Here is an 8,391-nt window from a genome sequence, read left to right as displayed (position 1 = left end):
TTATATGTTGAGTTGTCAGTAGCCACACTGACTGGATCAGTAGTAAGGTGTATGAGGATACTTAAAAACTATCCAATAAGCATTCAGGAGAAAGTATTACCAACTGATCTCATGGTATTAGTGTGATATTGGGTATGGAATGGCTGACAGCTAATTATGCTAGCATTGATTGCCATAAAAAAGAAGTGATCTTCAGACCCCCAGGTGAGCAAGAATTTAGATTCATGGGGTCACGTGTACGCGCCTCGCCACAGTTAGTGTCGGCTATTCAAGTGAGGAGGTTGCTTCAGGGTGGTTGCCAAGGGTATGTTGCTTATATAAAAGAGATGTCAAATGAAGAATTGAAACAAGTTGATATTCCAGTAGTCATAGAATTTCCAAATGTTTTTCTAGAGGAATTACCTGGTTTACCACCAGATAGAGAGATTGAATTTGCCGTAGATTTAGTACCAGTGTCAGCACCGATATCTAAAGCTCCCTACAAAATGGCTCTAGCTGAACTGAAAGAATTAAAAGACCAGTTGCAGGAATTATTAGATAAAGGATTTATCAGACCTAGCGTGTTGCCTTGGAGAGCACCATTCCTTTTTGTGAAGAAGAAAGACGGGACTATGAGGATGTGCATTGATTATAGAGAGATAAATAAAGTGACAGTCAAAAATAAATATCCTCTTCCAAGAATTGATGATTTATTTGATCAACTTAAGGGGACCCGGGTTTATTCAAAGATTGATCTTCGGTTGGGATATCATCAGGTGAAAGTTAAAGTAGAGGACGTTTCGAAGACAGCTTTCCGAACCGGGTATGGGCACTGTGAATTTTTAGTAATGTCGTTCGGATTGACTAATACACCAGCAATGTTTATGGATCTGATGAATCGGGTGTTCCATCAGTACTTGGACTAGTTTTTTGTGGTATTTATTGATGATATACTGGTATACTCGAAGAGTTTTTAGGAACACGAGAATCATCTGAGGCTGGTATTGTAGGTATTAAGAGAAAAGAAGTTATATGCTAAATTCAAGAAATGTGAATTCTGGCTGAGGTAGGTCACTTTTCTCGGTCATGTGATCTCTGGGGATGGCATATCAGTAGATCTGAGTAAGATACAAGCAATAATGAATTGGGTGAAACCAGTGAATGTTCAGGAGGTCAGAAGCATCCTAGGTCTAGTAGGGTACTACCGGCATTTTGTGGAAGGATTTTCCAGATTATCGGGTCCATTGAAATGACTTATGAGAAAAAATTTGAGATTTGAATGGACCAACGAGTGTGAGCAGAACTTCCAAGAGTTGAAGCAACGGCTAGTCATTGCACCGGTGTTATCTATTCCATCAGGAGAAAATGGATTTGTTATATATAGTGACGCATCCCATATGAGACTTGGGTGCGTGTTGATGTAGCATGGGAGGGTTATTGCTTACACTTCTTGACAACTTAAAGAGTATGAACAGAATTACCCGATACATGATTTAGAGTTAACTGCAATGGCATATGCTTTAAAGATCTGGAGACATTATCTTTATGGTGGGAGATGTGAGATCTTCACTAATCATAAAATTTTGAACTATTTCTTCACCCAAAAATAATTGAATATGAGGCAGAGAAGATAGTTGGAACTTATTAAAGATTATAATTGCACTATCAGCTACCACCCAAGGAAAGCAAACGTAGTGGCTAACGCTCTGAGCCGGAAATCAGTAGGAGCAGCATTGTCAGTAGTGGAGATTCAGCATACAAATCAAATGGATTTGGAGAGGCTCAGTGTGGAGCTAATAGAGGGTGATCACCAAGCATTTATTGCCAACCTAGTGTTATAGCCTACCCTGTAGGAGAAGATTAAAGCTGCTCAGAGGAATGATGTAGAATTGGTAGAGCTGATAAATAAAGTGCGGAATGGACAAGGAGAAGAATTCAGTATTTCAAATGATAGAGCTTTGAGGTTCCGTACTAGGCTGTGTGTACCTACAGAGGCTAAGATTAGGAGGGTTATCTTAGAGGAGGCGCACAAATCCCTTTACATAGTGCATCCTGGAGGCACTAAAATGTATTGGGACCTTCGGGACTCCTTCTGGTGGAGCAGCATGAAAAGGGAAACAATTGAGTTCATGAAGCAGTGTTTGACGTGCCAACAGGTAAAGGCTGAGCACTAGAGACTGGCGGGACAGTTGCAGCCACTTCACATCCTTGAATGGAAGTGGGGTCATATATTCATGGATTTAGTTGCGCGATTACCGCTGGCGTTGCATGGGCAGAATGCTATTTGGGAGGTCGTTGATCGATTGACGAAGACTACTCATTTTCTCCCTATTAAAGTCAACTACTCTATGAACTAGCTGGAAAAGTTATACATTTAAGAGATAATTCGACCACATGGTGTGCCAGTATGCATAGTTTCGTACCGAGACCCACGATTTACATCGCGATTTTGGAGGAGTTTGCAGGAAGCTTTGGGGTCTCGGTTATCATTCAGCACAGCCTTTCATCCTCAGACTAATAAGCAGACAAAGAGGATGATCCAGATACTTAAGGATATGCTATGAGCATGTATGCTGGATTTAGAGGGTAGTTAGACTCAGTATATACCGCTGGTTGAATTTGCATATAATAATAGCTACCAGACCAACATCGAGATGGCACCTTACAAGGCATTATATAGTAGGAGGTGTCGTTCTCCACTATACTGGATGAAATGGGTGAAAGGAGAATTTTGGGACCAGAGTTGGTGTAGCAGGCGTATGATAAAGTACGACTTATTAAAGATGGAATCAGTGCAACTCAAAGTCGGCAGAAAATCTACGCAGATACTCGCCTCTGGAAGTTGGAGTTTGATGTGGGAGATAATGTATTTTTAAGAGTAGCACTGCTGAGAAGAGCTATGAGGTTTAGGAAGAAGGGTAAGATAAGCCCTAGATTCATTGGTCCATTCAAGATACTTGAGAGAGTGGGTTTAGTCGCCTACAGGCTAAATTTACCACCAGCTCTATCCAGGATTCATGACGTATTTCATGTTTCCATGCTACGGAAATACATCACAGATCCCTCCCATGTGATCAGCTACGAGGAGATAGAGCTTAGAGATACTTTAGCATATGAGGAAACACTAGTGCAGATTCTAGACAGAAAAGAACGGGAGTTGAGCACCAAGAAAATTCCACTAGTAAAAGTCCTATGGAGGAGTCATGTATTAGAGAAAGCGTCGTGGGAGCTCGCGGAGGAAATACGACAGAGGTTTGAAAATATAATTATTTATTTAGCTAAAAGTATGCTTGAGAATAAATGTGTATTTTAAGTTTTATATATATATATATATATATATATATATATATATATATATATATATATATATATATACAGATGCCTTTTCAGTTAAAGTTAAATTAATAACTATGTTTTGCTTAAGTAAGAACTCATCTGTCACACGCTGATAATAATCTATTTCTTCTTACTAAAAGGTGTCTCACCCCAATAATATTTTAATATTTTAGGGAATACCAGAAATCAAACTTAGGAGGTTTCGGGGCGAGTCTAGATAGTGTTTGGTTTTGAAGTAAGTACTAGTGAGATGCATGTATATAATTATGTTTTGGTTTACTATGGGCTATATAACATTTTGAGGAGATATGTATGTAATTATGATAATTTTAGAACTCTGGTATTGTATCTAGGATATTATGTGTATGATTCCGCTATATGGTAGATATATGTGATGAACAGGGCAACTCGGTACCCACTTAGGGACAGGATATTATAGCATGGTATCAGAGTTTAATATGGGGAAAAAAAAATTTAACAGAATTTTTGGATCGTTGCAGTAAGTCATCTCTATCTTTTGTAGAATCCTAATGATTAAAGGCTTTTCTTTTCTTAATCTCTTGCTCCTTTTTGATTTTATCAAGCAGAATATTCATATCAAAAGCAGACCTTTTTCACATCAAATCGCCAATGAGTTCTTTGTTATCAACTCTATTTTTTTTGTTTAGAAGAAGGAAATATTGTGTTAGCTTCAATATTTAGACCATATGACAAGCTAATATTGTCCATATAAGAAAAAAAAAGGATCAGAATATCGAAATTGAGAAGGAGTCTTACAAGCTGTCTTTGTTGTGTAATATGTTGACTGATATTTTGTATATTGTTAACCCTTGTGTTTTCTGAAATCAACTCTATTGATGTCATTATTTGTTATGATATTGCTTTTAAAACTAATAATTCTATTGCTACAAGTTCAATATTCTAAAAAATAAAAAATAAAAATTGACAACTTCTAGTTTATCAAAGGATCCAAGCTTTGTGCGGCATCAGTTTTATCTAACTAAAGTTTTGGCCATCAAAGAAGCTTTACACATAGCCAAGGAAAAGGAGTGGAATTCAATCCTTATTCTATCGAACATTGAAGGAGTGATTGATGACATCAACAAGGGCTCATGCTTTATGATTCACTTCTGGTGTTCAATGATATTTGGTCTTTTAGAAAATAATTTCAATTTTGGTCCTTTGGCTCTATTAAAAGGGCTTCTAATACTTTTACTCATTATGTTACAAAGTCTACTCTTGAAACTCCTAAAGACTTTAGTAGACATCTTCCTCTTAATCTTTTTGTTTGTAGAGATAACTTTAACTTTTGCCTTTTGGCAAAGGTGAATCCTGACGTTGTAATACTTCTCTTCTTAATTAATTTATTTTTATTAAGAAAATAATTATAAATTTTACAAAGAAAAACTTGAATTTAAATAATTTAAAAATATAAATTGCAATAAATCTAACTCAACAACTAAGTTAGCTTTTGTGAATAAAATTGCAATCAGAGGGAGATTTGTCATCCAAAACTATGATTTCCCACCAGTTCATTGATGAGTAAGTGAGTAGTTACTGTTAGAGAGGCATGCAGTTTTAATTTTTTTCTTTTTTTTCCTTTTTTCAAAGGGAGGGAGCAATTGATCCATGCTAACCGTTCCCAAGCACGAGTCCATAGGGGCACCTACCCATATAGTTACAACTACCCATTGCATAGATAAGTACATTAGGAAATTATTAAATTTTTTATGATGGCTAGTTGATATGTAAGAATGTGAAGAACCATGAATCCATACTTCACCTTACCATGGCTTGTAGTGAAAGAATTGGGCATAATTGATTGGTGAAATATCAATACACTTACAACAAGGGAAAAGAATAGCAGATTGGCTTGATAATACAATCATGTTATATTGTATTTTGATAAGACTACATTTCATTCCAACACCTTCTCAAGCACCGAATGCCCTACTATTACAAGGCTACTTGGGAGTCCCTTTACCACCTAATGTTGTGGAGCAAGTTTTCTTCTATGTTTGTGGGCTTTTAGCCCTCTATTCATCCAACAAAATTTCTAGCTGATGATCTCTCAACCTCCAAATCATATGGGTGTGAACCTTTACCACAAGCCTACTATTAGCATCTCTGAGCTGCAAGATATTATGCCTCAACACTAGTTTAATGCTACCTTCTTTTTTCAAAGGCCTCAATAACTTAAGCATCGACTCATGCCACAGGTCTAAACTAATAGCTCTTTCTCTTTGTTTTGTAGTGTGTACTATTGTCTTCTCTAGCTCGATTGGAAACTCAATCTTAATCAACACCAAATTATGAGCTCCTCCTAATTTTCGTGTCTGCATTACTAGTGAAAACTTTTGAAAATAATGAGAAAGGCATGAGTTGCATTAGCTTGTTGTTTATTGATGTTTTGGTTTCTCCTTAGTTTCTCTAGTTAAAGCTTAAATGTGGATCACAGAATAAGGTCTGCCTTTCAACGATACCTTAACAATTTAAAGATCTATGATTTGTCTTATTTCGCTTATTGTAATAATGTTGATGAATCCTCAAATCATACATTTACTAAATGCATACATATATACATATATATGACTTGCATGCAGAGAAATCCATATCCCATATCACTCTTCATTAGTTAGGAAAGACAGATATTTGTGAATAAATCAAGAAAATTAGCCTGAATTTTGAATCTAAAATTTGGACAAAACAAAGTATAAATTTGTATTAAATTTCTTCCAAATTCAAACAAATCTAAATCCAAATCCTATAATTTATACTTTCAAACACTACCTCAAAAAACTAGATCTAAAAATTTGGCCATACATCCTTTTATGGTGCCTGTGGGATCTCTATGGAGTAGGAAAAGAAAAAAATCTGCCCTAACCCATGCACTTTTTGGAGAAAATCTGTTGTCTTGTGTCAAAAAATGTTTACTTCAAAACAATTTTGGCGGCCTAACAGCTGCCTGTTCAGTGGGTTCCCCCTCCTCGTGTAGTACACACAGATGGTACAGCTCAATTTTGATGGTTTCAGCATGCCAATTATGGGGGCTTATATCTTATGAAATGAAAATCCAATGAGGTCAGTGTAGCGGTAGCCATAGCACACAGTCTTTCTTGACTCTCTCATTTTTTGTTTCAGGTCTTTGAGATGGTGTTGAATTAGAGGTCAGAGTAGTGGGATCTATGGAGTAGGAAAATAAAAAAATCTGCCCTAACCCATGCACTTTTTGGAGAAAATCTGTCGTCTTGTGTCAAAAAATGTTTACTTCAAAACAATTTTGGCGGCCTAACAGCAGCCTGTTCAGTGGGTTCCCCCTCCTCGTGTAGTACACACAGATGGTATAGCTCAATTTTGATGGTTTCAGCATGCAATTAAGGGGGCTTATATCTCATGAAATGAAAATCCAATGAGGTCAGAGTAGTGGTAGCCATAGCACCCAGTCTTTCTTGACTCTCTCATTTTTTGTTTTAGGTCTTTGAGATGGTGTTGAATTAGGGAAACAGTGTGAGTTGCTGTCTTGCTGATAGCCTAGCAGACTTGACTTGGTTTGAAATCTTATATTGAGCAGTAGAAATATCTCCCTTCTTCAGGTAGGGTTTCTTTTATGTGTTGATTGTTGAGTGTAACTGTGTTTCTATTTAAACCTCTTATATTCTCTCATTATTATCATTGGAAGGTTCAATGAATTTAATTAAGATATTGCAAATCAATTAGATGTTATATGGGTTGTCCTTAAACAGACAGATTCATGCATGTATGATGAGGGCAGCAAGTAGATGTGGACAAGTGACTTAATAAAAGAAAAATAAAATAAAATGATTGTTTTTCTTTGAACAAATCGCATTCATCTTTGTGAAGATTTACTAAAAGGGTATCAATCTCTCATTACCTTCCAAAAAATATCAGTGTTCTCATCAGTGTGTGCATATATATATATATGCACACACTGACACTTTACCTCCTTCATTACTTCATTTTGTAAGATAGTGTTTGTCCTAATAATGAACTCAACTTACTAAATAAAAGTGAAAGATGCCCTAACGTCAAAGCAAAGAAAAGTATATATGCATTCTTACATATGTTTCAATGAGAATGTCGGAGTTGGCAAATGCAAAGCTTTCTCAGCTCCTAGGTAGAGGCAACTATGAAAAAGATCAAAGATTTTCATATGTAGAAAGATGTAATGGGTGTTTGCTACTATATTTATGTTTCAAATCCTCTAACAATTTAAATATTTGCAAAAGAAATGCATCGATTGGCTTCTATTTTTTGTAAGATATCATCAAGTAATTAATCAATAGAAGGATATATATGTTATATAATTATATAGTTAAATATCATCAAAGAATATTAATGTTATTTTTAGAACGTCAAAATAAGTTCGCACCTTTCTGACAAACTTCAATGGCGATGTACTTTACTGCTTTTTATTAATTTTCACAATTTGACTGCAATTCCAAAATTGTGTTTAATAGTATTCATCAATATTTTTTATTTGTATCATCACAATTGCTAAATTATTCATGTGCTCATATATATGTAAGATATTATATATTAGTGACACTCTATGTTATAGTCACTAAATAACAAAACCTCGTAATAATTAACAATTAGTCTAAAATATTCTAGGGTTATTATTTGGAAGTAAAATTTTCAATTTTATAAAAACCGAGATATTGCAATCTCTCCCACTCAAATATGCTACGTGTCCATCATGTGATAACACAAGCAAGATCTCACAAGAGTGGGACACAAATCTACTCTACTCCTTTATTCAACTTTCCATGAACAAAATTCCTCGATGCAAACATGTTTGACATCAAGAGTAAATAATAATACCCCCACAGGGATGGCGTGGTGGAAATGCATCAGTATGTAAGAAGGAGTATCGGGGGTTCAATTCCAGGTAGATACTCTCACGGAGCCAGCAGTACCTGTGAATGATAAGAATCTACTCTGTGAGCTAGCGGGGACCGTGGATGGTGAGAGTTCGCTCTATGAGCCAGCAAGGACCGTGAATGGTGACAGTTTTCTGTGAGCCAGTGAGGATCGTGGATGGTAATAGAGATGTAT

Source organism: Malania oleifera, chromosome 1, assembly GCF_029873635.1.
Source record: "Malania oleifera isolate guangnan ecotype guangnan chromosome 1, ASM2987363v1, whole genome shotgun sequence".
Taxonomy (NCBI): domain Eukaryota; kingdom Viridiplantae; phylum Streptophyta; class Magnoliopsida; order Santalales; family Ximeniaceae; genus Malania; species Malania oleifera.
Note: the sequence above shows the minus strand (reverse complement) of the source record.